We start from the raw sequence: 25,807 nt of genomic DNA on the forward strand, positions 1-25,807 counted from the left end.
CAGAGAGACACTCACTCAGCGCTCTGTTCCCGGTCAGATTCATCACGTCGGTGATGTCCCGGGACCAGGCCTGCGCGATTAAATTGGCGACAAAATTGCGATTTTGATTCACAATTTAATTTTTAAATAACTTTGATTTCTTCTTTTTTTGTATTAAATATTTGTCATATCATTTTACCAGCCAACTGCATCACAAATTCTACTACTTTCTTTTGTGAGTTTTAAACATAGACTGTATAAAAGGTTTTAAAGCGCTCCCAAGCGCAGCAATGCTCTCCCTTCTCTTCATTGAAGCCTCTATGTACAGGCTTGTGGTGATACCCAACGTGCTATAGATGCCAAAATAAATCTATGTTAGGTACTGCCAATTTGTTTTGTTTTGTCAGGGTTCATGCGTGCAATAAGCATTCCACTTTGTGAGAGAAAAAAAAAATCGTAGCAGTGAATAGTGATATCAATTCTAAGCTAATAACGGGATTCATGTTTTCCCCTGCATTGTGCAGGCCTATCTGGGACTCATTGAACAGAGACTTAAAAAGGACTACACGTGCATGCAGCATCCTCCGTTTGTGCACGTCTTCACTGTTACCATGTTTCCTGTCAAACCAAATAAAATGGATCCTCTTTATTGCTTTATGCAGTTGGGGAAAATCAAATAAAAGCGGTGCTTTTTTGATGGCCTTTTCATCTGAATGGTTTATGAACCAGAAAAAGTAAAATCCGTCAAAAGAAAGAACCTTCCAGGTATCTCTGAAAAGTATAGGCCTAGTGTGCAGTATATAAATAGTAGTAAAGGCAGTTTTTACTACCTACCTTTTAACTAGAGTAAAAGAGAGAGAAACTGAAATGCAAACACCAATTCCAATGAAGTTGGGACGTTGTGTAAAATGTAAATAAAACCAGAATATAATTCAATTGAGGTTCTATTTAAAATATTCAATTGAATACACTACAACTTAAAAAGATATTTAATGTTCAAACTTCATAGTTTTCTTTTCAAATATTCACAAATTTTTTACAGTCAGGTCCATAAATATTGCGACATCAACACAATTGTAATCTTTTTGGCTCTATAAACCAACACAATGGATTTGAAATGAAACAATAAAGATGTGCTTTAGCCGTGACTTAAAGTGACTTAAAGTGTGATTTGAGATTCTAAAAAGAAAAACGACACGCTGTTTTCAGGTTACGTTATATTTATAGTATCAATTCATAACAAGAGTTATCTCAAGACACTATACAGATAGACCACACTCCAGAATTTACAAGGACCTAACAGTTCTAGTAGTTTCCTCCAGAGCAAGCAACAGTGCGATTAGGGCCCTAACCACTATATTAGACCAAACAATGAGAGGGGATTTTCAAATGGATTGGTTTCAAAATGCAAAATAGCCCAGTCAACGTCTCTGTCCGAGATGAGTCAGGGGAATATTTACTGACAACAAAAGGTCTTTCTTATGAAATTCATATTCCAGGGAGCCTGAGGCTGTGGCCAGACTGCTTCTAATGGGTGTCAAACATGGCCGATTAGAGCTGCCTGCCAGCACTTGCCGCAGCTATTTGATGTAGGAAACCGCTCAAATTCCAACTCGAATGCCACTTTTCTCCCACCTTCATGCCTTCCGTAACAAAAAGGGGAGCAGGCACCGCGGCTATGCAGCCATAAACACAGTGAACCGCAAGAAGGGATGGAGGGGAAATGCAACCAAAAACTGTAAAGCACAGCTATCATTGAAGCCGCTCGTAAAAATCCTCATGGATTTGAACATTTGGTTATCTCTGTTATTGATTTGCATATTTCACACTAGAGTGCGACAGAGCGTGTAGTGAGATGGAGGCATGTATTTGGTTAGCCATATACTCAGATCCATCCTTCCCAGTGAACTAGGAAGTGTAATCTGAGACCAGTAGGCGAACACAGTCAACACAGACTACTCTGCGAGGCTTAGTTGTGACCGTTGTGGAATGGAGGCATGCTGGAGAGAAGGAGAGGAAACCTCAGACTGGCTGCAGGCTACCTGTTCAACAGATGTTTTGAGTACAAAATGAAAATTTAAGTGATCAAAAGCTGGATGGGAATTAGGTCAGTACAATATTCAACACGCCAATGAGAGTGGGTCTATATTTTTTCTCTGACAAATCTAATATCTCCAACTGATTCCTTTGTCTAGTGTGTGCTTGGACGTGAAGGATGATGGACAGGAATATAAACAGCTGGGCCGGGACATAAGAACTAACCCTCCAAGGCCTCGTAACTAGATCATACATTCAACACACAAAGAATAATCCATGGCTTGATTCTTACTCAGACAGTCCATGGGAAAATAATGTCCAACTCCTCTCTTCTCTGTAATAATTACAAAGCTAAAAGTTGAAGGGGTTTCAGCCAACAGAGAGAATTCCAGTATGTGTGGATGGCTGCTGAATGTAACAACCTGGCAGGCTGGAATTCGCAAAGAAAGAAGAAGAAATCAACTGATATAAAAGTGGAGTTTTGGAGAAATCTGAAACAGATCTGCAGCTATCGATTATTTTAGTAATCGAGTAGTCTACCAATTATTCCATTGATTCAACAAGTAATCGGATAAGAAATACTTTTGCTTTATAGCAAGCAGCAATAGTAAATATACAAAAGAGAGGTTTCCTTCTAGAAAAAGCAACATTTATGGTGCCCAAATTGGGCTATTCAACTCAGGGGGACTTGTTTTCAGAAGGCTAATACTGAGCAAAGTTTAGAAAGAAAGAAGAATCCAGACATCATCGGCATATCTGATTGGACGTGGATTGACGTGAAAGATAACGGAGCTCATCAGTCCCGCCCACAGCTGGTTCCGAAAGTAAAAATACAATGGCATTTACATCCATTCAGTTCGCCATCAGTCTTCACAGCTCGTTAGTTATATCATCACAATACTTATGTCACAATATGATATTATTGCGATTTTAAACATAATGCAATATTCTGCTATACATTGCAATTCATAACCTTTTTTCCAACTTCTAATTTTTCCCAATTTCAAATGATGTACCCAAATAGAAACTTTGCCAAAATCGGTTTTATCTAAAAAGGTACATTTCTGTTTTTTCATATCACTTCAGTTTTATTGCTGCGAAATGGGATTTTAAAGCAGACAAATTGACCAACACATATATAATAAAAGATCCATGCTTGGCGCATGTGTATTGATACAGTATTTCTGTAAAGTATAATTGTTAGTTGTTAAAAAAATATATCATAAAGGCGAAGTGACATGTCAGTGTGCATGTCTCTTCTCTTTATTTTAGAGATTGATTTACAAAGGTGGGATATGCACACCAGGTGTACTACCATGTGGGAAAAGCTGCTATATCCTGATGTTAAGCGCATTACAAAAACATGCATGCGGGCGTAGTCTCCCATCTGGACCTGGACCTTCATTGTTGGACATTCTGAGATTTATTCCAGATTTACCAGCATCCCTACCTCATTTGACTTTTTTTTTTTTGTGATCAATATTGACTGCATGGAGGAGATCAACCAATGGCTGTGATGCAAAGCCTGGATGGGACATGGAACAGTGACATGCAGCCGGCACAAGCCGTAATCCTGTCACATCCACACTCACTTTCTCTAATCTCAGTGCGTGGGCGCGGCTGTGAGTCGTTTGGATAGTAAACAACAAGCTGCAGGACGTGTTGAGATTATTAAAATGGGGGAAATCAGCAGAATGAGCTACCGGCAGTGCTCTCTGCATCAACAATGACTCACCACACCACCCCTATCAAGACCTGCAGATGCCTTTACCTTTCTCCAGGACTCAAACCTCCTCAGATGTGGACTGGTGGAAGCCTGCCAGATTGCACCAAAGCAGCTGCTTTGCAGTTGAGAACTAGGTTGTATTCTCACTAAAAACACCTAGAGTGAAGTGTAGGGCTCCACACCTAATTGCCGTTTCATTGAAATCATTCTGAATGAAGTATTGTGATGCTGCCGAGACGTCTCAGCCTACAAATCGTATCCTACAGAATAAAGAAAAAAAATCTTCGTTTGGTACTGATTCCTTGCAAAAATAACTATAAAAATGATGATGCAAAAATGACCATTCCCTCCAATACTGTGATGTGAATCATATCGCATTATCAGTCAAAATAATTAGATATTTCCCTCATTTTCTGCAGCCCTAGTGAAGAGCAGGAAACCTAATACTGTAGGTTGACTGTGAACTGAGGACAACGGACGACAGGTATACAAATATCAGCTATCCTCATTGGTAAGAGCCATGAAGAAAACGACATTGCTATATATTATATCATGTTTTCATAAATAAACAGAATCAGGGAGGGTGGGTGGATTAACTGGAAAGGAGGTGGAGATACACCATAAAAGCCTCAAGGAATTAATTCCTTAGCGAGAAGTCATACTGGGAAGTCAGAAGCTTTAATGAATGCCCCCAGGGATTTCATTTTGCCATTGTAGGGAGATAGAGAGTGAAGACTAATGGAATTAAATCATCAGTTAAGACATAAACCATTCCTTCTATTTTCTTTTTTAAATGCCATGCCTATTTTTAGATTTCGTATATATATATTTTTTTATTTATTTATTTATTTTTTGTTCTAAAAAGCCACTTTGTTCGTTTTGTTCTCTATCTCTTTCTCTCGAGACAACACAGCTGACAAGTTAGGCTCTCCCTGTCAATACACATGCTAGAAAGAAGGTTTGCTAATGTTTTAAAGACAACGCCGAAATATTCACTTAGACATTCTGGATCCCCTTCAGATGCCGTCAAGCGGGATCTCTGGTCTTAAACCATCCTTCACTGACCAATCAGCATTCATGAGCAGAATGCTAGTGTGTTATGGGCAAAAACGACTCCACCTGTAAGGAATCGAAAGGACATAAGTACTACCTCATTCAACGTTTAACCTATAATCCATGTTGATCTGAGACTTCTCAACCACAATTAGGCGAAAGAGACAAATTTAGCCATCTAGCTTCTTTGAGTAAATAAAAAATTAGTTTTACTAATCATGTTTTAAAGGAATAGTTCAACCAAATGTAAAAATGACCACACGCGGTTTTATCAGAATTGTGAAGGCAAACACTTTATTGGGTTTGGTACCATCCTGGCTGTAAAAAGGCCAAAACCAACACCTGTGTTTACCGATCATATCTGGCATCGTCCTCACCTGAGACACAGCAAAGACATGTCATGCGGACAAGGAAAATGTGCGGTAGTTTGTCAAGAAACCATTTCTTTCTCAGTTTAAACCAAGTGAGTAAGACCAAGTGAGATCTAGAGGCGTGGGTAGTAGACATCACCCTGTCTCGACTCTTTATGCTATGCTAAGCTAAGCCAACCACGTGTCGCGATGTACTCAACGCACAGACATGAGGCTGACATCAACCTTCTCATCTCTCTGAGAGAAAAAAATGATTCATTAAAAACGACATGAACTAAACTCTCGTTTTCCCTTGTGTTTGGGGAAGTGTTCAGACAGCTGCTGTATGAAGCAGGTGTAAGCTAAGAATCTTTCTGTATAATTAAGCAGGTAGAGCCTCATGGGGGCACAAACACAAGCCCTCCAATTACCTGCCCTTACTAATATTACAGCGCTATGATTCACAGGTAAGGGTAGCTGTCGTTAATGCTGGAAACCAACAGACCGATCTTCACTATGGTGGAAAAAAAGACCCAGAGAGATATGGCCTGTGTAGGTTTGTTTACTTTCTTCTGAGATGGAACATTTAGTGGGCTTGTTTCTCCATCTGGCCTGCCAGAGAAGAATTCATCTCTTGTCCAGATAGGCAGATAACAAGGCCCCGGGAGTCCTCCACACACAGCCGGAGAGTGAATGTGAAATACGATGTGGCCTCGAGAGGGAAGGACGGTTTACAGGAGCGAAAGGGCCTGACATGAAAGCAAGGTTCACGGCTATAGGCTGAGCAGCTGGTACGAGCTTCCTGAAGCCTGACAGCTTAAAAGGCCCAGCTGTTATGTAGGTTTCAGCATATTAAAGATGTGTCGGAATACATTTTTTCTTCTTTTTTTTTAAAGTATTTTTTTCCCTTTACTACAGCGATTGACTGGAAAGGGGGAGAGAGATGAGAGATGACACGCAGCAGGTCGAGTTCATACCCAGGCCGCTGCAGGACCAACATGGGGTGAACGCTCTTACTGGGTGAGTTATAGGCCGGCCCGTCAGAATAAGTCTTATATAGTTTAAGTAAATCTCTCAGGCTATACCTGCCGCTTGGTAACACCTGTGGGTTTCCTGATCTCTCTTGCCTGTTGGAGTACGGACACATGGTTAATTCATCGCGAGGATCCCAGAGTTCAGACTTCAACAGGTGATCTGGTGAATGATGTCCACTCATTTCTGAAATACCGTAAGTAGCAGAGGCAGGCTGAGCATCTGTTACTCAATAACTATAAACAGCAAAAAAAGCCGAGAAGGCTGCGATAAATTCTGCAAAACTGTACGACAGCGTGAATGTCAGGAGTCTCCACCCGTGTATTATTTGGTATAATGAACGTTTGCGAAGAATATAATGTTGGCAACAAGCTGAAGTGCAGAGAATTGTTGTTTTTTAAAGATTTTTTGGGACTTTTCCACCTTTAGATTTCAGTGGATAGCTAGGAGAGAGGGGGGAGACACGCAGGACATCATCACATGTTGGATTCCAACCCTGGACCTCTGCCCACACCCACTGCCCACACCCACTTAGCATGATTTTCAGAAGTTAGCACACACACATTGTTGAGACAAATATAAAAAGGCACGTAACCAAAAGGTTGAGTTACAAAAGGTCTTTGTCAGTGTTTGCGAAACCAAATTGTTGTATTTAGACATTACTCTTAATGGTTTAAAACTAGAAATGGTGAAATGTACTAGGTGGCTAACTTTAGGTATGGGTTTGCGGCAGCAAATGTAATTTGCAGCTAGGGTCAACCTAGCAACTCTCCATTGGTTTGCGAACTGGAAAAAACAAATTCTGGTCAGGCCAATCACATCGTGTATAGAATCGGTGGGCGGGCTTAACATAAGGTGAATTCCGTGTGAATTACCTGCTAAATCAAAGAAGCTGGCGAACAACGGTCTTTGGAATCAGCTTTGGCGGCGGCTCTGGAAGACTTGTAGTCAAGCACTGAAATCATTCTTCAAAAAAGGAAGCTGTGTGAGTTTTGCCAACCGGATACAGCGAAAAAGTAACCAGTTGCTCTGGTTGGTTGGAGCGCTATCCTATTGAGTGCAGAGTGAATTTGAAAGACAACCGTTTCATTCGCCCCTCGGATTGAGCCCTGAGTTCCCAGACCCAACACCTTGATGGGGGTCTGGCTTGTCAGGCTAACAGGTTAAAGTAGGACCCAGGTAACATGGGGGGAGTCTTGGTATCTAAATGGTTAAGACACCTTCCACGTAACACGTACAGGTAACAGGGCCGATAGGGTTGTTAACATTATTTATCAAACAGTGAGCTAAAAAAAGTACTGAAAACAAGCATCACCTTTCACATGACAGCAGTCTGCTTATTCAGAGTTTCTGCAGGTTTCACCAAGTCATATTTAAGACTGTATTAAGACCTTTTTTAAGACCATTATGAATGAAAGTTCGACCTTTATCACAACAACTAAGCCCTAAATTCAGTTCTTAGTATCCCTTTACTTGCAGTTCCCTATATCTGAAGAGTAAAATCTGGTTTATGTCTGTGGTACAATCCGAAAGAGACTCGCGAGCTGATTGGCTGCAATAAGTAAATTGCATCCTGTTTTCATTTGTAGTCGTAGTACAGCAAAATGATAGTTGGACTAGCAAAATAAAAAAACTACAACACAGAATAAATAAATACAAAAAACAGCATTAGAAGTAGGAAAATTAAGACTGGTTTCAATTTATTTTAGACCTATAACACAAGATTTTTTTAAGGTCTAGAATTTTTATTTTTAAATTTTTGGAGATTTTTCAAGACTTTAAGACCCTTCAGAAATCATAGACAGCATAAGAAATGGATATAGTGACGCCATAGACTTCGACAGAGACCAGTGAAGTCAATTAGAAGCACTCGGACAATGGACAAATTGAGTCTTTAAACGCTTCAGATTTAAAGTTATTCACTGTCAAAGTGACGGCCAAATGAATGGGAGTCAATGGAATGCTAGCGGAAGGGGATGGCTTGTTAGCCTCAGAATCTCCCTATAGGAGGTTTGCTTTCCGGATGCTTGCTTACCCCCTTGGCAGATAAGTTCCATATAACAAGACCATTAACCTGCAATCATTTTGATAAGGGTTCACTGGAACTTTGATGGGAATGATTCGAGACGTGACACATAACACGTACAGGATGCAACTCATGACCTGTGTTTTCTACTACCCGGTTTTACAGCCACACCAGAAAAACTGATGTTGCTAAACTTGAAACAATACCTTTGTAGGAGTCCTCTGTACACCCGCATTTTGAGTATATTTAGCCCTAAAATCAATACATTATGTCATTCATCACACAGACAGTGGGGAATGTACGATTGTGTTCAAGGGTCAGCAGACTGGCAAAATGTCTCATTGGCCTTAGTCTCATTTGACACAATGGCCTACTTCTGACCTGCAAGGTACGAGAAACAGAATTAAGAAGTAAGTCTTTAATCTGGAGCTGTGAGAAATCATCAAAACAAAAGGACTCTGGGCCATGCTTGTAGGTCATAAACATCAACCAGTGGCATAGCTGTTAGTCCTGCATCTTGCCAAGTTTAAAAACATTAAGTAGTAGGGAAGGAGAATAGTAGCTGATAGATATATATCAGCATCAACCATCTCACATGTCCTCACAGGACCTCAAGACGTAGGATTATAACCTGACATACTGGTCTTGACTTTATCCCTCATGTTGTCCCCAGGTCAAATTGACCCGCTTTCCTATATCAATGTTCTTTTTAACTACCCAATTATAATTACCCAAAATAACATGAATGATTCCACACAACGCTCTTTGGCAAGTACAAATCTCTACTTTCATTAATTTTGGGCTGTCTCATTCATTTGTATAGCATTTGAAAAAAAAAAATGGAAGTGGTTTTGAAATAGTTTGGAATAAAAGTTGACATATTCCAGTCTGTGATTATCCACCAACATCCATTCCTTTAATTTTAGTCTAAATTATTCCTAATTTCTGCTTTTCTAACTCAAACATTAAGTATAATTTCCTATAAATTAGGTTTATTGACCAAAGATTCCCCAAATAACTGTAAAACTAGAGTCAATAAGTCAGTGTTACGTAGTGTTGAAAACATCCAAAAAAGTTACAAACATTTAAAAAAAGCATCTAACATTTTGAAAAAAGGGACAAAAAAACATAAGAAAAAGTTCATTTGCAATTTTGACGGGAATACAAAAGGTTAAACTTTCAAGCTTCCAGATATATTTACTCTGAAAAAACAGTAAACTGCTAACATTAATGCTAACTTAATGGCTTCTACTGACCTGGTGGGTTTTATAATGTCTGACTCAAGTCTCAGGAATACGCTATCAGATCATGACCTCATTCAGTAAAGGACAAGTTGAAGGGGGGGGGAACATGATAATTGCCCTTCAACACACTGATTCCCCTACAGTATAGTGCTTTCTGCCAAACAACGCCACCAAACAGCTAACAACATGCCATTGGCTTCTAGCTACAGACTCCTTGTAAGGACTTACTGCAAGCTACAATATGCATGATGGTTTTGACGAGTCCACCACAGCAGCGGCCCTCCAGGCTAAACCGGACAGTTGGGTACATCTATCAGATCATGATTCAGATCATGATACAGCAGGAGCTGCCTTCAGGAGGAGTCCCTTTCGTCCCTTCATCTAGCAGTGTGTTTCCAAATTGGGGTGTACGTTGTAGGGTCGTGGGGGGTCAGAGCTAGACAGGAATTTACTCTCTCCTCTCTGCGAGACCGTCAGACAAAGGTCAGAGAGACTCAGCTTCATTTTTCCCTCTACACATCCACACAACCTTTAACCATCAATGTTTTCTGAAAAACCATGCTCCAAAGTCAAATCAACTTTTATGACAAATGGTATTTAGGATTGCGCCTGAGTGCCACTTTGTTGAGGAAAAAACCTAGGACAAAATAAATAGGGTTGTGTATCTTATTTTTCATCACAATATCAATAGATTAGTACATTCTGTGGACATTTAGTTCAGAAGCTAAAATGGGAATATCGGTGTTTGGCTTCTAAATTGAATTTACCGTAATAACTGTAAAAAACAACATTGCCCCCAGTTGTTTGATAATGCCTAGGGGTTGCCTTGTTTTTACAATATATCAAAATCTCTGATGGTTAACAAAATGATATGGTCTAATTGATTGTTAATCTAATAACGACCCGGGCCGTTAGAGTCCTTTGCAGCAGCCCGGGTTCGGGTCCTACCTGCAGCCTGTTGCTGCTTCCCGTCTATCCACTGTCACAATGTAATAAAGGGAAAAGCCCACAAAAATAATAATAATTAGAAAAGAAGTCACATCACAACTCCTAACCCTAATGCAATAATATGAGGGAAATAACCACTTTAAAAATTAAGTTTGACTTCAGCTGTACAATCAGCACTGCTCCCAGTAGACCCCCCCCCCACACACACACACACACACACACACACACACACAATGTGACTTTGCAATACTGTAATATACATTTTACAATTTTTTTTCTTCAGTTATGTCTATCTATGGATGTTTATCTTTAGAGTATATTGTACTTTTCCCCTGTCCCTTGCTGCTGCAACTGTGTGATTTCCATCATTGTGGGATTAATAAAGTATTTAGAATCTTTGATATTGTGATTGTTGATTAAAAAAGGTGAAAACTGAAAAAAAGTTTATTTTTGTCATTTCTGGTTTGCCTCTTGTCTTCATTCCATTGTACTGAATGGCATACATTAAATGATAACCTATTGTGGTTTTAAATAGAGATTTCACAAGGTCAAAACCTTAAAGGATTCAATGCAAGTTTGACTGATTCCACAAAACTGCAAAGGTCAGACTGATACAAAGCTGTCCTTCCAGCCAGACCACAGAGCATCTCCAGTTCTGTCTTGTGCTGAGTCAGCCACCAAGCAAACATCCTCCTCCTTCCTCTGCTCCACATCCTGATCTCGTAAGAGGAAAAACAGGAGTTGTGATAACAAATGCGGCTTAACAGAGGTAGCCCCTCCCAATTAGTCTCAGAGAAGATGCCCAAACTCTAGCATTGGAGCTGCTACACAAAGAAAAATAGGAGGTGGATGAAATGCAACAGAGGTCAATATCACTGATCAATAAAACAAATGCTCCATCACTCAAGTGGGACAGGATAAGAGTCTCTGTCCTGTCAGGTCAAGTCCTTACCGCTCCACTAAGCCACAGACTGACTCTTGTAGCTGCGTGTTGATGGATGGTCCAATCTAGAGATGTTCATCCGATACTGCCTTAAACGCTGGTATAGGTATCGGGAAGTACTGGAGTTTATACACCAATCTGATACCACGTAAAACAATTCAAAAAAATGAGTTTATTTACGTTCTTTTCCTGTTATAGCTGACTCTCAAACTGGATAATAAAAGAAAGTTCATTGTTTGAGAGTTTACCCTGAGCCAGACTGACAACAAAGATAGATATCATATCATATCACATCCATACAAGGATAGTAGTATACAGTTGTTAAAACATAATAAAATATAGACACACTGATATCGGATCAGGCCGATACACAAGTATCGGCATCGGGAAGCAAAAAATTGTATCGGACCATCTCTAGTCCAATCTGGGTCAGCTGGAATAATACGGTATTGTTACTGTTGTTGAAATTAGAGTGAAGTCACTCAAGGAGACCAATAACAGAGCATCAGTAAGATAATATGGGTGACTTGTGGCTCATAACACAATGCCAAAATTCTATTATTCAACATGAAAGACCTCTGGGCACACATCAGGTGCATCGGAACTACACCCCTCAGAATTGTAAAGGAACATCATTATCCCAGATATAACATAATGCATAATTCAGTTTGTGACTTGGACTAAGTATGAAAACAAGCTGCTAAATTAAAGAAACAGAAATGCAGCCAGAAACAGAATAGCAGAAAAGCCTTGTACTTAAGTGGCTTCAATCACAACATTGGAACTTGGTTTGTGCTATACCCTTATGCGACATATCTTTTATTGAATATGTCAAAAGGTAATGCATCTGGTTGCAGTAATGTTCAATACAGAGACTACCATAACAACTGTGTAACTACTGTCCCCTGAGAGTCAGCTCAAGTAACGTTACAGTGGTTGAACGAGGCATATACTGTAGTTATGTGGAAATTCAATCACACCGATAAAGGCTTCTGAACGCATCATTTTCAAGATATATAGGATATTGAAATTAACCGATTGACACATTCCACAGGCAGATCAGTAACAGGCTGATAGCTCGACTGATATAAAAACAGGGTTGGCTAATGAGCACTGATGCACTATTACAGCAATGTGCATTTACAATGCAGATGTAAAATGTCAGATGTATTACAGGCCCGTGGAGTTTAATCGTTAGTTGCTCTATTAAAGCCAACGGACCGTGACATTCTCAAACGTGCAGAGGTGCAGTCCTCGTATCCCACGGTAACGTTACAAAATGCACCGCGTTTGTCAAGCGACCGGGAGGGACGTGTCCTCTTACCTCTGAATCCCGTGGGTTTATAATCCACTCTTATGTGGCGGGAATGAATCCATTTTCGTGTGTATGTCCAGAATTCCACGTAAAACTGTCCTGTTTAAGTGGTTAATGCTCGTTAAGGCCAGAGCGAGTAGCAACACACAGCAGAGGGAGAAGGCGCAACTTGAAACTGACAGAGGGGGATCGGTCGAAACCATAACCACGAGAAGGAGGGGGGACACAACAAAAAGGTCTATAAAAAACACGTTACAGAAACATCCTCCGTTTATTAGTTCAGTGTAATTCCTGCCAAAGCTAGGTTAGGGTAAAGTATAAGACGGTGTATTGAGACGACACTGTGTTATGTTTGAAATTATCCAGATTTATTTGAAAATGTAATGTCTGACCTCCCATTGCTCCTTGGACTGAGCCTGCATGTTTTAACTTAGTTTAATCCGATTGGTCTCTTCCAGCGTGACGCAGCACTTCTCTGCTGCCTTTACATGGTGTCAGAAACATTAGGACTGGTTTACACAACGGGCGGGATTTTACATGATTTTACATGATAGCCAATAGATTTTATTACAATTCTCATTCACTGTAAAGTATGTGTGTGACTGTGACTGACAGGATGTCAGATGTTTAGAGAGGTTTATGTCAACAACTGATGGCCCTTAACAGAACTTACTTATGAATTAACCTACTATAATTAGTAAGCCTACAATCACTCAGAACAATGAGTGATAACAGGCAAATAGATTTCAACAAGATCAAATTCTAAGTCAAATTCTCTCTAAGTTTTCAGTTTGATTCAATGAGCACAGGGTTAGGGATGGCACCCATCTGTTTTGCATAGCCTCTGTTAAAAAAACAGACGTAAAGTTTTTTGTGACGTAAAGTCCTGGATTTAATTTCTCAGTTTGAATGAGTTTATTTTGTGTCTGTCTGCAAGTGTCTTTTTCCAATTGTGAAATTTTGAACAATTTAATTCCCACTAAACAAATCCTAGACGTGGACTGTGCCGTGGTTTTAGCTTAAGTTTGCCTAAGTGGAACACCACTTAAGTTTACAGCTTAGGGAAAGTATTATTATTAAGTTTCAAACAATTGCTATCAAATGGGAAGACATCGCATGGACAGAGAGTAGGCCTATAGTAAGTCTTTGAAAATATGCATCCCTGCTATATTACTTGTTCTGTCTAAATCCGAACACAATCCAAGACCTATGCTCACATTACAGAAACATATTGTATACATCAACAACCAGACTGCAAATCCAAAGAACGTATTGCCAGCTGTGTGACAAGTTGATTGAATCTCGGCTGATTCAAAAGAAAGGTCAACAACATGCAGGCCCTCCCTAAAAGCCACTGCTGCTTCAAATGTGCCAATGCCAACAACTGGATTACCAAAAACAAAGAAAACTCCAAACATGGCTACTTAAGACAACCTTTAATGCACTTTGATCAGACACATGCTTTCATCTATTATCTCTACTGAATACAAAGCTGGAAGGAGGAACCCTTCCGTGCTACTATCAGCTCTCTGCACATGACAGAGTCGGTCTCTCCCTCTCGAGCATCCAGCAAGGCGGACACCGCCCTGTCACCTCCTGTCGCTGGACAGATAGCCCCGTGTGGCAAGTTTTTGAGAGCAAACAGACCCACATGACATTTGTAATCCCTCACAAAGAGGATATGTAAACTTCAGCCTGAATAAAGCCACGTGGAAGAATCAGTGCTTCCTTACTCTTGTTCATTCAACGGACTGTACATCACTTAACAAGAGATTAAGACGAGGAGAAAGTACAGGAACAGTTGATGGATGGAATTAGAAATATGAGAAGAGATAGAGGCATACTGTATGTTTTGAATTATGCGCAATATGATGCCAGATACAACCCAGATTAGTGTGAACAGGTCATACACGATTGGTTCAGCAGTGAAAGTACAGGAACCTATGCTACTCATTCACAGGCATGTCTGTCTTTGGTAGAAGAAGAAGTAATCATTTGTGTAGCTAGACATGCTTATTATAAAGCATCTGTAATGCTTTCTTTTAGGGTGTTAAAAAAAATCAAACTTCTCACTTCCTCCCTTGGCTCTGTAGTGCTGCATACCAGTGTAAATGCATAATAGCTCTATCATTTCTTCCAACTCAAAACAACGATTTGTTGACTTAACCTTATTATCAAAGAAGATTAGTTAGTTAGTCACTGAGTTGAAATATGAAAATGCATTTTTGCAGTTAAGGTCATGTGCATGGTTTAAAAAATGTATGTCTTTCTCTAATTATTAAAAAAGTTTGCATTGCATCGCATCAGATCTTCTCACATGTTACTGCGATACTAATATGAGGTTCCACATATGAGGTATCCAGCCAGAACAAGCTGTCCCAGTTGGATTTGCACAGATTTGCTAATTAAACAAACCGCAGGGGGACACAGGATGTCAACCGGGTCTGCTTGTGTGAAAATGAAAATGAGGGAGCGATGGAGGGAGAGGAAGACAAACTTAGAAGAATAGCAATGGAGGGGTAAAAAACACAACTGGGATCAGGAGTCAGGAGCAGGATAGCTTTCTGCCGGATGACAACACGTCAGAGAGCGTTTCGCCACACTGTAAAATTGCCCCTAATTTGCGTTGAGCACCTTGGTTCCCACCACGCCTCTGTTTACTACCAGAGGCTAGTCATCAGCCATGCACACGGGATCAGTGGACTCTGACAGATGCATTCAGACAAAGGGTTGTCTAAGGTGAGGCGGGCTGCACACATTCCCGACATAACAAAGGAATTACACATGATGTCATCCCAGAAATCTTCAAAGGCAACTGCCATATCACGATATCAAATACAGATGACAGTGGACGGCATCAAATCGCAGTCATTCGCATATGATGAGCCTCATGGAGGAGGACAATAAAGGCAAAGTACTCACTGTACAGAGGGAAGACATGGCACAAGGTTTTCCTCTGGCTGGGAATTGTCCTCTTTCTCTTTTTCCTCCCTCTGTTTCCTCGTCTGTTTCTGCCTCTCCTCCCACCGTATCCCCCCCCCAACCCTTTTTTCTCACCACAGCAAGATGCTGCCTGGACCAGTGCTCGTTGTCATGGTAACCAAGACCCAGGGGGGGGACTCTCATGTGTTTATCTCCCTGGGCGCTGATTGGTCTGACGCATTTGGGGAAGGAGGGAGGAAGGGATGGGCCGGGGCAGGGAGGGGGGGCTGATGTTGACGCTCCCACCAGCTGACAAATGGGAGCACTCATGCTCACAGACACAATGGGCGTCTGTTTAAGGTGGAGTTTAGTGGAGTGGAGCTATTACACTGTAAAAGGATGATTCCACCTGACTGACTGACTGACATACACAACTTCTGGCTTGCCGATGTGAGATGTTGGGCTTGGCTCTGGTTCAGCTGTCCCCACACTAGGAGCACTTTAAACTGCCACAGGCCAGAATGCAGAAATGTGTTACAAGACATGCGAGAGCAGCAATATGTGGCAGCTTGACCAGCTGGCCCACCACACTTCAGCCTCTCCTACAGGGAGCTATTTATAACTCTGCAGATAACAGACATGCATAAAGGCTATCCAGAAATTACCTGAATGTATTTCCTGAATTAACCCTCCTCTGTCCAAAATTTGCCCCCTTACAAAAATGTCTATATCAGAAATATGGAATTGTTTTAAGCCAAATTACCACAAAAAGGATGGATTCAATTCAATGCTTGATCATTGAATTTTGGGTGTAAATGGAAGTTGTTTCAAATCAACATCCTGACCAAACTCAAACTATTAGTCAAAAATAATTCATAACGTCTGCTTTATTAACTCAAACATTAGGTATAATTCTATACAAATGAAGATTATTATTACTGACCATGAATTCCAAAAATGTAGTGCAAAGCCAGTGGTAGTAAGGTGGTGTTAGTGAAAAAAAATAAATGAAATGTCACATGTCAAAAAAAGGGTGAAAAGAAAAATAAGTGTTAATCTTTTTGACTCGGGAGGACAACACAAGGGTTAAAATATTACATAAATACCGCGGTGCACACTGAGCTTTATGTGTAGCTTAAACAGTAATATAAATCCAGAAACTAACAAAGCACCCTGGGCATGTTCTGAACAGCTTATGTGCCATAATTGCATAATGTTAAGCACCCTGCAGCCATACAACTTACAAGCGTTTTACAGACTTGAATGTTGGGGAAAAAAATTGGCAAAAATCTACAGCAATGAAAGCGTCAAAAAACGTTCCATGTTCATCGAGGCAATGACAGATTTCAGAAAAACACTTCAGTGTTTAACATCCAATTTGAGGGAAAGTAGGTCTCTGTCAATTTCACCCTCATTCCCAACGATGACATGAGTAATCATGGTCCAGGCTTTTTGTCCAGACTCTTGTGTAACGGTCTGGGCTAGCTCCAGTTCTGCCTGAGATGAGAAATGATCTTGTTCTGGGAGGATCCAATGCTGATTTTTCATAGCTGATGTCATGTATTAACTTTGAAAGGTATTTAACAAGTCAGAAATATGTCTCACTAATCCTGAGTAGACATACTTCTCAATGTTGATCGCCATCTGTTTCAGTTTTTCTTCATTTTTCTCAATTTGTTTTACAGTAAATAGGTAATTTATGTGTGTGTGTGTGTGTGTTTGTGTGTGTGTGTGTGTGTGTGTGTGTGTGTGTGTGTGTGTGTGTGTGTGCATGCATGCCAATGTGTGTAACCATCATTTCCTGATGGACAAAAATTGAAAATGAAATTTGGGCACACTCAGTTGGACAAAAATCCAGACACCTCCCAGCCTCGGGTGTGTCATTAAATGCATTATATACACCACTTAATACACACTTCCCTGTGACCTGTGTCCAAAGAAATGTCTTGATATTTAAACACACATTGCTGTAAAATAAAAATTCTCAAAAAAAGAGCACATGAGCCGAACACTCTTGCTGGGTGAGCTAGTGGTCGCCCCATAGCGCCCCTTTAATAAAACATGCACCACTGTCTCCAAAGCCATCTGTTTTTTCTATACCCAGGAGACACTGCACGGGGTTATTTACTTTAATTAAAAAAAAACTTTTAAATAAAATTCAATAATGCTGAGGTCACACGTTGCTTTTCCAGTGCTTCGGTCTTCCCATGTATCATTGGAACTTTTTTTATTATGCAAAAATAAAGATGTCATCAAGCATTATACATGCATTTCCCATGCAGTATATCCTACAACACGTTGCAGGGGAACAGAACAGAGTCCACATTGAGTCCAAATGTCCACATTTTTGTGCCTGCATGTGTGCATGGTGGTCCGAATATATGACAGACTCTAGATTCATGCAGGTTAAAGCAAGTTCTCTGACAGAGACTGTGTCAGTTATGATCCCATGTTGAGGTTGTCACTGACAAGTCTTATATACCTACTCTCTCTCTGCCCTCGCTGTGAGCATGAGTAGGTGGATGGGATGATGATGAACACTGATACTAATGGGTGGTTCCATCATGTTAATGGCCTGCCATCAGGAAACTGTTACGGGCCAGTGAGCACTGGGCAGCAGAGGAGGAGAGGTTCTACTGCACAGCAGGGTTACTCCTCGAGCATCTGACACTTACACTTGCAAATATCATTCCATCATTTTATTCACTCGACCAAGATGTTTAAAAATGGTAGCCTGCAAATCTACGTAAGCTGTACAATTGACAATGTGCAGATGTTCCTATGTAAAAACAAAAACACACAAAAATTGAAAAAAAAGGATTTACGGTAAGAAACAGAATTAGGGGAAGATGCAAGTTGACCATCTTGCACTGCAACAAATGGCACATACACAAAAACAGAAGCACTTACTGCACACAACAAATGCTCACAAATTAATAAATACATTGGATTTCTTGAATTCCCAGTAAACACACAGTCCACTGAGGCAGGCAGAATGGGTTCAACTTCTATTAAAAAACAAACAAAGGAATTGTTAAAACTAACAGATGAACACAATATGAACCCTCCCAGTCCAAACAAGTGATATTTAAAAACAGTCTGCCCAGATCACATCCGTGTTTTCAGTAACATAAATCCAGCCGGTTCTGTAACTCCAACATTTAATTTCCTCCAGACCGATGAGCGCTAACACTGTGACAACACTACCTAAACCAGCTCCAGTCGGCTGCCCCTGAGAATTATGGGTAGAGGGAGATAGGAAGAGAAAGATAGTGGGGTCGGCCTCTAGCTCACCCAGTAAGGGCGTGAGCCCCATGTAGGCCGAGGCCTGTGCAGCGGGTGGGGTTACATTTTTTTCTACCTTAAAATCAATGGCCTTACCTTATTTTCTGTGATAAACATGTATTTCTGACTCAATTCAGAACAGTATTCTGGATATGACCACTTATGTTTTTTCCATAGTGGATTTTTAACGTGAATTATAACTTTGTGACAAAAACTTCCATTTTTAATTGTGTTCTAGTAGAGACTGATTGCATTCCCTAAACAAATGTATGTTATCTCAATTGTTGGAAATTGAGAGAATATATTTGTTAATAGATTATGAAGTAGAATTTTATTTCAGAATTGTTTTTAAAACCCCAAATAAGTCAAGGGTCAATTTGACCAGAGGGACACGAGAGGATCCCGAAAGTGAAGACAATACAAGGGTTAAAGGAAAAAAGCTACTGAGTGAAAACATAAGGCAGCTGAGAGCAAGAACAGACAATGAGGCCGGATTTCAGGAGGTCTGGCTGTGTCTGTGGTCAGTCTGAGCCCATCTAAATTTAACTGTATGTGTTTAAAGGAGACCTCAAACCAGGGCTGTGTGAGGACTTAAAAAGCAGTGGTCAGGGTGCGTCCACGCTGGTCCCATTTCTCACACTGCTCCCCATTTACTGCGTCCGTGAACTGCTGTCATGGTAGGTTATAATGTCAACCTTACCTAGAAGTTAAGAGTCAAAAGCCAAGGCTGTGACCCCTTGGTCCCTGACCCCTTCCCTGATCCTCAGCAAAACCGACGCTGCTGGCCTAAGTATGGCTGTGCCTGTGATGAACTGCTTTTGATGTCTGTTTTAGATCAGCCCTGAATGTGTTCCAATGCTGTTCTATTGCTTTCACACCAATACAACAGGAGTGAATTGTTTTTGGTATTAGTATCACTGAAATTTATATTTAAACAGACCCAGAGTCTTCACGCTAGTGGCCCTGTGAGGCTGTAATGTTGCATGCTAACATGCTCACAATGACTATGATAACATGCTGATGTTTAGCATTGTCTTATTAGAAGGTAATTTTTTACCCAAGTCAACACCCTTGGTTTAACTGCTAAAGCATGTTAGCATGCATGCTAACAGCAGACCCTTGTCACTGTCCAATGTGAGCAGAGTGTGCAGATTTGTGCTTGCATAATTTTTATGAGGTCATAATGGGCAAGGTTATCTCCCCTTTTTCTACTTTGCCCGCCTAGAGAATTTGGCCCACCCATGAGAGAGAGACATCAAAACTTTCAAACAAACAAAGTGGCAGTTAGCCAAGGCCACACCCCCAGCCTTCACCTTGACCCCTACAGCTCATTGTGGGACTGGTTCTAGTGGCTGTACTTCTGCACCAAGGCTGAATTTTGGGAAAGAGACTTCAGATAGGACAACATCCAAAGAGCACCATGTCAAGGGACCTTTAGGTAATCACCAACGTTTTTTGTATGGGGGGGCATTGGTAATGTATCTAAAACTGTATTTGTTGATATATTTCAGTATCAACAGACACTTAGAACCATGGCGCTAATGTGACTTAGAATCTGTCTCCCTGATACGCTGGGTAATCCAGACTTTACTGTGATTACCTTAATAGGTACTTCTTCTTGGGCCGTTTCACCTTATTTGGTAGCAGAAATCTCAGAGACATACTGTATAGTTTAGAAAGGGCATAAATAAAATGATCTGCATGGCAAGATTCCACTGGGGATAAATAAATAAAAAAAAAAACATCCGCATATACTATTCAGGATTGTTTTTGGTACGGTATACTTTCTTAAAAGCTGTTGTTCTACACCAAGAATACACAGGATTGAGATGATTTGGCAATCACAGTCACTATTGATGAGTACTGTTGTACTCATCAGGAGAATGGGTCTTTCCATAGCTCAGCTGGAAGACAAACAGGATGTACAGACACTAATTCACTTAGCAAAGCTCTGTCTCACAGTGAACACATTAAGAGCAGGACAGCCTTGAGTGGTTTTTGTAGGATTTCTGAAGCACTCTCTCAGCACCTCTACAAACCGGCCGCACAAGAATGCTAAAAAGCAGTTTAATGCCGCTTTTCAAACTCAATAAATCAATTCATGCCTGTCAGCAGTTGTACATCGAGTTTGCTTTGTGTCTGCGACTTTGTTTATGAAAAGTCAAGCCAATTTTCACGACTACGTCATTCCACCGACTTACCTTAACCAACCAATCCCTGACTGGCAGCCTGCTTCAGATCACTGCACTTACCCTCGAGCTGGCACAAACAAGGCTTTAAATATGATCAGTTACCATGGCAACAAGATTCTCTTCCTGTCCTGGCCAATATGAGAATCCAGAGCCTTGTTAGCTAAGATATTCCCAAGCATGTCACATTTTAAGCAAGGAGAACAACATAACTTTGTGGAAAAATATACGATAGCATACATAGAAAAGAAAGTTTGGGCTTCTACTGTCTTTTTAGAAACCATGTCAAAATGTTCAGTTCAATTCTGTTTTGATATATATCCAAACAGGCATAAAAATACAAATATATTTCAACAGTCCATAATGTATTCTCACAAGTGCGCAGGAAAAAAAGTTGGTGAAGGTGTTAGCTCTTTTAGACCCTTATTAAAGATTAACCACTTACTCACTTTACTCTAATGGCTGGTAATTCCTATTTTACTCTATACAACACACAACATAACTTAATCTTTAATTTAATAGGATCAATCATCAAGCCTGCCCTACTGAATTTAATATGCTGGCTGGCAGAGTAAAAAAAAAAAAAGCCAGACACAACAGAGCATGGATCTGAATAATTGGATGTAAATCCAAGGAATTAGATGGTTTAATAAGTTGAATTACATTGTCCCACAAGGTAATACTTTAGCCAGACAAGAATGTGTACTTAATGGTTCAGTCTCTTTTATCCACTGCACAAAAATAAACTCTCAAGATAGCTGTGAGACAATCAAAATGCTGTGCAACAAGAAGCCAGTCTGCATGAAGCATGTGCTGCATGTGTTAACCTCATTACAAAACTTAATTCATCATGATAAGGGACTTGGTTTAGACACTTCACAGTTCTAGTTATGCAATAACTCAGCTGATTTAACTCAAATTCACATGGGAACTCAAAAGGGAAATGTGCATCCTATTATCCTGAGTAAGGTATTTTCTGCACTTCATTACTGCACATTTGTCTGGCAGACAAAGTACTGTATATAACACTATCCTGATCAAAACATAAACATATTAAAGAGATTTATTTCTCAATTATTTTGATTGGAGAAGAAAAGCCAATGTTTGGTGAAAAAAGATGAAGAGCAAGTTTGTATAATGATGATTAAGAATGTAACTAGAAAAACAGCTGTCTGTCAACATCTCTCTGTAAATCCAATGTAAAGCATATGTACACAAATGTTTTTCAAAGTATGTTGCATATGTGCAAAATCTTCAATTTTACATATTACTGTCATCACTTACAATTAGAGCCCAACCAATAAAGGATTTTTTTAGACCGATACCAATACAAATGTTTGGTGATTTAATAATCCAACATTCCAATATATCTGCCAATATACAGTATATATAAAAAAATAATAATCCAGAAATGCGTAACAAAACATAAACAGATTTCCCTACCATTAGATATTTGTAGTTATTTATGAGTCTTCACTAAAATTACATGGTGATGCAGTTTCAACATGATTGTTTGTTTTTTGCAGAGAAACATCAAAATATATTAATGTGGTGATGAAAAAAATGTGTAAAAGACTTAAGATGTGAAACTCAAAGTCCTTTGAACAATAAAAATCAAAGAGTGTCGATGTAGAGCGCCCTCGGTGGACAAACTATGCAACGTTTTCATTTTATTTTTTAAAAATTCATTTATCAGAATCATTTATTTTTGTCATTAGAAATGATTCTGATGAAAGAATATAACAAAAAAAAAAAAGATAATTTATCAGCCATTCTAAATGCCAATACAATACTGATAGCTTGGAAAATGCCTAATACCGGCCTATAAAATCGGCCCACCAATATATATAGAGGTCAGCCTCTATTTACAATCACTAAAACTTTACCCCGCCACAATAAAAGGTTTATTTGACCCATTGGTGCTGGGTAATGTTAACCCAGTATTGTGTATTGTATTGTGTAGTAACATATTGACCCACACTGGGTCAAATTCAACTTTAGTTGTGTGATCATTTTCAAATCATTAAAGGAGACGTATCATGCTTATTTCCAGGTCCATCCATACATAACATACTTAACAAAATGTAACGTCCAAAAACACATTATATAACAGCATCTTTAAAGTGAATTTTGCACATAACAATGTGAAGTTCAATCAGTGTTACCCGGCAAGCATGACAAACAAGGTTTACTTTAGCAGCCCCCGGCCTTTGTGTAACACAAACTCCAAACAGATTGTGCTTGTAACCAGACCATAATTTACGTTGGAGTCTGCTCTGCAATGCCAAGGTGCCCTCTCTGTCTGTCTTTTTTTCTCTCTCTCTCTCTTTTCCATGCACTCCATCCCTCCCCTCTTTTCTCACAGTGACTATGAAGCTGCTGTGTACTTGCTAGCCTGAGCAGACTACTGACTGTAATCAGTAGTCAGTAAACACAGCTTTCTCCTTTCAGCCCAAGACAATGCAAAGCTCAGCTGCGGTTTACACAATGACCTCAAAGTTCAGTACTAGCACAGCACAGCACAGCCTAGGCATCTACACTGTAAGGTCGGCAGGAGGATTGTGTCCATCTCCAATCAAAAACGTGGACTTATCACACAGACAACATAAGCTGCTGTTTTCTCACTCTGCATCAAGGCTCAAATGTGCTTGACCCACAACATGACATTGTCTCAAAATATATTAAAAAAAAGATCCGGCATGCACAGTTTATCCAGTTTTTAGGCTGTTCAGCTCCTGCTTTGTATTGCAATTGCAACTTATGTGGACAGATGCTGACTCAGTAATTTGACAACAGGCTGAGGTCAGGGTTTCAGTCGAGTCTTGAACTTGATACAAAATGGCCACGTTCTGCAGCTCACTCACTGACTCTGTGCACAAACACAGCCCAAGGACGGATACCTAATCTGTCTCTACGTTAAGACCAAAGACAAACACACAAGGACACATAGGCATACATGCAGAACCAATACCTCAGCATAAGCTGTACAAACAGAAATAAACAGACACATTCCCATACTTGGTACCCACTTTATCAATGACCACCGGCTTTCAAGAGTATTTTACTTTCTCCAGCTCTTATCAACAGTTATTTTTCAGTCTTCAATAGCTGTGACCTAGATTAAGGACAAGCCCGTCAGTTGTACAATGTTCAGATGCTCGCTGGGATTGTGCGAGTATTAGTTCCTGCGATGATGATTATTTTTCACAGATCCCTCGGTGTTGCAGCCTCTTGCTGTCAGCCCTCAGGCTCGGAGTCAGTGTCTGGGAGTTAATAACACAACAGGACATGTCTGCAAGACGGCGGTGTCTGGAGGGTTCAAGTTATTTCAAAGTTTAAGTACGTGTGGAGACAAAAACTGGCAACTTATTTTTGCCTTGGGAAGATTTTAGCTCTTACACTAAATATCCTGTGACTACAAAAACTGATGTTCTCTATACTGCATTTTATAGCAGTGTTAATATTTCAATCAGAAGAGACATGTTTGCAGACATGCAAAAATGATCCAGTGTAAAACTCAATATAAAATGCATATGTAAATGTATATATAAGTATGTATGTAGAGAACCATCAGACCCTCTGATGGAATCTAGACACCGTTGGTGGCAACGAAGGAGCTCAAAGACCAGACCAAAGGAGGCCCTGGACCAGTCAGCTGGAGTAGATGACTGGAGTTGAATGGCAAAGGGAGAAACAGATTTGAAGCAGGGTTGTGACTCTGTGATTGGCCCTTGCCATCTGTGTAAACAATTCTGATTGGTTTAGCAGGAAGGTGAACGCCTCCAACATCTGATTTGAGTTAGAGCACTGATTAAGAGTGAGGTCTTCCTGAATGGAGTTACACTCAGATGCATTTCAATCAGGAGAGACTAGTTGCAGATATGCAACAGTTATAAATATACCTTTATTAGGATAACAGCTAAATTGATTAGGGAGTGCATTGATTAAAATAATTTATGCTGAGCTACATTAGTATTGCACATTTGAGTGTTTTTACTGATGGCCGATGCGATAATACAATAGGGTTATGTGTAAGAACACACAGATGTCATGTTCCCACCTCTAATATTGAAGGTTTTGGGTTAATGGAGCAAATGAGAATTGACAGCATGAAAGGAGCTGTCAGTGACTCTCCTAACACAAGCCATTAGCAACAAATTGATCTTGCTCTATTTAGATCTGATTCATTCACCCTGGGGCAGGTTCTAAGATGTCACTCTTTTTGATGGTTTACAATTGTGCCCACATGCATCTTGCAGTGCTTGTCCTGTATAGTGATGTAATGTACCAGTTTATGGCCAAATGCATTTTAAACTATGGAATATCATATTATTACAATGACTTTTTGGACAGTTCAACAATAAAGACAGACATGAATCCCAAACCATATTTACTTGTTTTCTTTTTCTGACTGTTCAGCTCTCCAAATTCTCACACTCTCCATCTTGTTAAACCAGATCTCTGCCCTGCGTGTTGACGGAAAAGAGCAAACACACAACTATCGTATGCAGCTGTTCAAATATTGTGACATGTGATCTCTGGGCTGGCACAAAGAGCGCTTGTACTGAACGACTGGGACACAAAGACTGGGAGAACGGGGAGCTCATCCATTCTGCCTGTTCCTGACTCTCGACCAAAACACACACAACACAACACAACACACACACACACACACACACACACACAATGCATTGTGTCTACTGTGCATTCTGCTACACGTCATGAGAAATAGCCACACATGCAGAAACTCCACACACA

At 40.1% G+C, this 25,807-nt stretch overlaps 1 protein-coding gene across 12 annotated transcripts in view; it reads right to left on the minus strand.

Annotated features, from left to right (window-relative positions):
* mical3a (microtubule associated monooxygenase, calponin and LIM domain containing 3a) overlaps window positions 1-25,807 on the minus strand; it is a 101,536-nt gene that overhangs the window by 63,646 nt on the left and 12,083 nt on the right. For 10 of the 12 annotated variants that reach the window (XR_004657497.1, XR_004657496.1, XR_004657495.1 and 7 more), the window contains exon 1: window positions 12,663-12,916. The exons of 1 other annotated variant lie outside the window; for it this stretch is intronic. The gene's annotated coding sequence lies outside the window, so the exon portion shown is untranslated. Of the gene's footprint in view, window positions 1-12,662; window positions 12,918-25,807 lie in introns of those variants that run through there. One more of the 12 variants, XR_004657487.1, reaches the window with a different exon arrangement.

This window comes from Etheostoma cragini, chromosome 8, assembly GCF_013103735.1.
Source record: "Etheostoma cragini isolate CJK2018 chromosome 8, CSU_Ecrag_1.0, whole genome shotgun sequence".
NCBI classification, from domain to species: Eukaryota; Metazoa; Chordata; class Actinopteri; order Perciformes; family Percidae; genus Etheostoma; species Etheostoma cragini.